At 39.2% G+C, this 5886-nt stretch overlaps 1 long non-coding RNA gene across 1 annotated transcript; it reads right to left on the bottom strand.

Moving 5' to 3' along the window:
- On the bottom strand, positions 1-2861 carry LOC309671042. Its single transcript, XR_014269099.1, has 3 exons — positions 2549-2861; positions 979-1085; positions 1-72 (listed from the first exon to the last, which is right to left on the bottom strand). It is a non-coding gene; the product is annotated as an uncharacterized lncRNA (long non-coding RNA).
- Positions 2862-5886: the final 3025 nt, after the last annotated feature.

The raw sequence follows: 5886 nt of genomic DNA, 5'->3' as shown, positions 1-5886 counted from the left end.
CCTATTGTCAATACTGGTTTCCGCTAAAAAATGATGATTTAACCACTCTGCATATTCTGCATCACTCATCACCTACAGAGGGCGAGAAAACATATGGCATGTATCTGTACTGTGCTTTCAAAGGCGCCTCAAAAGTGTCCTCACAGTTACTTCTGCTGTCCACATACTGAAACTAGATGCACAGCCCCTGGCAGTGCATTACTTACATGTCCCAACAGGTCCACAGATTTAGTATGATGTTCACAGTGTTAGATTACTTTGCCAGGCTTCACAAGCCAGGTTACTCACCAGCACCCTGCAGGTTCCTCGAGCTGCCTGACAGATTTCCATCTAGACAGAAGGTAGGCAGGCCAATGAGCGTAGTATACTCCCCCTACTGCTCTTTAATTGCAGCATTGACACAGCCACAGAATCACTGCACAGCTGTGTAAAGCTTGATGACTGTACAGCTACACAGCCTGTACTTTCACTTTGCACAAGGCTTTGTAAAGAGGTTTCTTGCCTGTTTCAGTCCCTATGGAATTTTACTTCTGAGCAGCTTTGAATTTAAACTGGAATCTCAAAACATCATTTAAGTTTTGCATCCAGAGCTTGTAACACTGCAAACTGTTCGTTAAACCCAATAAAACAGGTCTGACCTCATTTGTTTTCTGTGTCTGGAATTCCAACCAGGGTGAGTTTCACACAAGGAGACCTGCTCAGGACTTTTGAAGAAAAATCAGGCTGACGACCCCTGTTTTAGAATTAGGCTATTTAAGCTGCTTGGCATCCTAAACTGTCAATGACTACGGCAATCTAACTGAAGTCAGGAATTGATTTGGGTCAACTTACAAATTCTGCCTGAAAGAACATAAGGATAAACAAAACATGGCAACAGAAGCATCCATTTAGAAGCAGTGATGTCTGCTCCATTGGCAATACCACTCAAGTTGGTCATAAACTGTAAACATTCTTAAAAACAGGTATTAAAAGGAGTACCCTCTTAGCAATACACAGAGTGCGCAGTCCTCTTCTGGCATAGTCATCCAAATGCTTCTGAGTTCTCTCTTTAATCTTTTGTTCCATTTCTGAATTGTTAGTACCTACTATCACACAAAAAACCAAAGAAAGCAAATTAAATATGCATTCTTAGGCTAAACTTAGTGGAAAATTTTGAAGGTCTAAATATACGTTTTAAAAATATTAAAATGTTAACAGGTTTTATTTTAATTATGAATGCATCTTCATGTTTTCACTATGTACTGTGGCTGTATCTATAGTGAGCATACAGTACACCAGTCTGCCCAAGCAGTGAGGGGTAACTCATCTGGTATTGATAGATCTTTGAATGCCACTAGTATATCAAAATGTTATTTCTGAAAGAAAATGATTTTTTGAAATGAACTGAACCACAGATACCCAAGAAGCTTTACTGCCACTCGTCTAGTGGGACAGAGATAAAAGGGCAGTCACCGAAAAGCTTTTTAAAAAATTAGTGTTAAGGGGCAGACTATTCTGACAGGCATGTCCTAACATGTCCTCACCTAACTTTGGACACGTAGAAGTTAGGTACCAAGTTTACCTTGAGAATCAAAGTAAGGAGAGGCACCTCCAGACATGAAAGTACCCCCCCTAGTAAGACAACAGATTTTGGAGGTCCTGTTTCTGCCCCATGGCCTACAGAGGCTTTTTGTCTAGACTTTAGATGGCTAATGTTGGGTGAGTTAAAATTCCCCCCTGTAAGTGGAATTCTTCCTCGCTGAGATCAGCCATCCATGGAACATACAAACCAAACTCCCTTTTGCAGAAAGCAAGCCTTTACAAATCATTCCTTTATATTACTCTCCAAACCGTTAAAGAAAACCCTTGGGACATCTTCTGAACTTAAATATACCTAGGTATTTATTTCTACCATACACAGATAATACTTTCTCTATACTGCCTTCAGTTAAAAAACAATGACTGTTTGCTACTGTGTATGAATAAATCAGTTAGTGCTTGAACAACATGATGTATCCCTCCTGTGGCAGATTCAAAAAATGTCTACCCCTGAACAACAGGCCCAGCAGAAGGCACCAAACAACTTTACAGATACTATTATTATTACACCTAGAAACACAGAAATAGTCAGTAGTCAAGGGAAAAAAACTCGAAAAGCACCAATAGGTGACATCTGCTACTGATACCTCTCTCCAACAGCTCAGAAACACGAACATAGGTAAAGGCTAGAAAGTATCGCATTCTAATAAACACCTCTCACTGTGTAGCAGAAGCCACCTATTCAAGCAGATGACCTTACTCTATAACTGGAAATAGTTCAGTTGGCTCCAAGAGGTCTGCTTAGACACCGCTAAATCCTTTGAATAACAGCTGCTTCTCTCTTCTCAGTTTCCATACCAGCACCCAGGACAGGTGTATCTAGGTGACAAGCAATACTACCTCTTTGGGTTTCCTACAAGGAACTATTCATGGATAATAGTTCTGCTGGGTTACTTATGAATCTGGCGATCTGTTCAACTCTACTGAAGAATGACAAAGGCGAGCAAAGAATGAGAAGTTCTATAGATACCTTCAGATGCAGTTCTCAACAAATCCATCATGACTGAGTCTGCACCTTTTGTGTACACCACCACTTTGTTGGAGACTGGATGCCGAACCACCACTGACATCCTTTTCCGCACTGAATCAAAAGGCAGGATATGCAAAAGCTGAAATGTTAAAGATCCCAGACCTGCGAAGTCCACAGTTACCTGATCTGGAGTCCTAGACTGTAAAATACATTTATAAGCCCTAGCAGCATGAACCAAGGCAGCTTCATCTGGACTCTCAGCTTCATAACATAGTTTAGGTAAGGAAGACAGTTCAATATATGACGCAGCACTGTTGTGTTCACAGCCAGCAGTTACATTCACCATATCTAGTTCTTGAGGCACTTCGGAACTTTCTGGGCTTTCAGTGCTGTGAGGCTCAGCAGCCTTTTGAGCAGCTCCATCCAAAGCAGGTGAAGCCAGTTTCATTCTGAAAATAGACAGTTTGCTCACAAAACTATTGGGGCTTTCAGATGGTGATTCTTTTACGCTTGGAAGTGGGGAGGAACTTAGTCTCCGGACTGACAATCTCTGGAACATCTGCCTGATTTCCTCAAGTGATTTAATAGGCATCCTACCCAGCGAAGAGACTCGCATCTGGAACAGAGAAAGCATTTACGTTAAATTCTTCGTATTTTGCTACATTAAAGAAAGACAGATTACCAACGATGTATGTTTCTTAATGAATATAGTATTTTAAAATTTACCAGGAGTTTGATTTCTTGCATTAAAGATAGCCAGTTCAACTAAACATACAACTACACAGCTTCTGTAAGAGCTTCATTATTCCTACCAAAAGAATTGTAAAAAATACTTCAGATCTGAAAATTGTACGCATTCCAAGTTTGATTCATGACTCCATGTAATACTTCTCTTTAGAACTGTTTCAGTAATAAGGTTAGTATGACATTATAACTTTTAAAAGCTGTGGCAAATGGAACTAAACACTTAAATTCTTGTTCTGAATTAGCAAGACACTTGTGAAGAATAAAACAACTCCATACCCCTCACAGTAACTAGCTACAAGTACTGTTAAAAATACAGTGCCTTATCAATACTTTTTTAACTTCTGAATTTAAAACAAAAGATGGTTCCCACCTCATCAATGTTACAAAATAATTGGCTTGTTGTTACTCAGAACAGTTAGGCAGCTAATATCTTACAAACAAGGAACAAGGCATGCAAGACTAAATTTCATTTCTCATTACTGGTGAAGAGTTAAGAATGACTCATCACCATGAAGTATGAGAACATACTTTGTCACTGAAAAGCATGAAGTAAGGACAGACTGGCTTCAATTCTACTGCAACTGCATGCAAATTGTACTCTATCTCCACTCAGCATCATGGAAATAAAGACTAGTAACATCCTTTCATCGCCTCTCCCTACGGTAACACTGAAACCTTCCATTGCCTTGAGCTCTTTCATGTCATTCCCTAATCGTGAACTCAGAAACCTCATGCCACTTGCCCCTCCCAACCTACCTACTAGTGACCTGGAGATCTTCTCCCTTGCTAACAAGTCATCCAGAAATATTCTCAAAAAAACAAGAATCTCACCTGTATATTTTTCTGCATCACCTTTAAGGGATGGGTGATTAGGAACTACGAACAGAGCTGTGCCATCCACACATGGGCCTGTAGGCTGCCTACTACGCTTTCTGGGAATGCCTGGGAGCACACTAAAATACCAGGCTTATTTATACATAGGAGGTATTTCATATACCACAGAATACCTTTCGGGAATGTCTCCAGCCATGGTTGTAGGTTCACTGCCTAGACAGACACCAAAATCTAGTCCTGCACATATTATAAACATTTTTTTCAAAAGACAAAGTCAACAAATAGAAAACACCAGGGGATCGGGGGAAGGAAGTCAAAGCTGAACTTGGAAATTATTCTGCAACACAGTCAAAATTGGTAAAAGATGGTTTTATGAAAATCCCACCCTGAAAAAAAAAAAAAGACTTGAAAAAGATAGTACTATCTTTAAAAAAAAGTTAGGTTCAGGTGGTCTCAGGAAGACTTAAACACACTCCAGACCATTAAACCAGGACAGTTTAGCAAATGCACTGTATATTCAAGGTGAGATCATTTTATGTCATCCTGCAAAGCATGTTGTCTTCAGATTATTACACATATGAAACTTGATCTTCCATACTTTTGCTGAAATTCTGTTTGAATAGTCAGGGAACAGGTAAGAGCATTCTCAGTTCCCATATTCTGCGAGTCTGCTGAGATTATTCTTAACTTTCAGCCAACAATAACTTATTTGTAAAGGTAACCTGAGTGCTAGGGTACCCTTAAAGGAAGCTATGCATCTATGTGGAAAAACATAACTAGCATATAGAAAAAAATCACAATTTAATCTCAGAATGTGTCCTGTAAAAGTTACAAACAGTATATACAGAGAACCAAATATACTGAAGCCAACTTTTTCTGTACTGGAAAAATGTTACCAGCATTATATACATATTAACTCATTGCACTCTGTGGGTTTACAGTTATTCCCTTCTTTCTAACAGGACAAACCAACAGAGAAGAAAAGGATCATTTTTAAAATGTCAGTTAATTGTTTTTTCCTTCTGTAATCAAACCAAAAGGAGCTCATTTATTTATGAATACGGTCAAATAGCCAAAAAGAAGGCCTTCCTACCTTCTGACGTGGCTGATTGGGGACTGAAACTACAACAGTATTACAGATTGCCAGAGCAAGAAAGAAGTCAGTGATGTACATTGTCTCCAAAGATGACTTGCTGCTAGCTTCTTCTGATTGTTGATAGGAATGAGAAGAAATTTGACTGAACTTCTCCAGCAGTTGCGTGTCTGGTACAACATCTGTTTCCTATTGATGAAATCAACAAAACTGTCCATTAGGATATAAGATTAATCTCAGTCTCTGGAGGCTAAATCACTTACAGATGAATGAAGTGCAGAAGCTTATACAACTTTCCTCCTGTCAGATGCTGAGTGGTTATACTAGGAGACAGAGGAACACTGGTGTCTTCACTGCCTTGTGCTAGCCCATTGAAAATGGCAAATTTCATGCCCAGACAGATAAACTTTAGAGCCTTAGTTCATAGACACTTCAACAGAGATTAATTACAATGAGTGCTATTTAGACACCTTCAGGTACAGAAGCAGAGTATTTACCTCTCATAACCTCCAATAAATATTGGTCACCTAGATATTTTCTATTAAAAAAAAACCAAAAGAAAATGCTAGAAATGTCTTAAAACAAAAAAAACAGTTATTAAGATGAAGCTGGTCATTTTAGCTGGAGTGATCATGGACTCACAGCAGCAAGAACCAAAGCACAC

Source organism: Vanellus vanellus, assembly GCF_965231255.1.
Source record: "Vanellus vanellus genome assembly, chromosome: 4".
In the NCBI taxonomy this organism is placed as follows: Eukaryota; Metazoa; Chordata; class Aves; order Charadriiformes; family Charadriidae; genus Vanellus; species Vanellus vanellus.
This window is presented reverse-complemented; position numbering and strand designations above follow the sequence as displayed.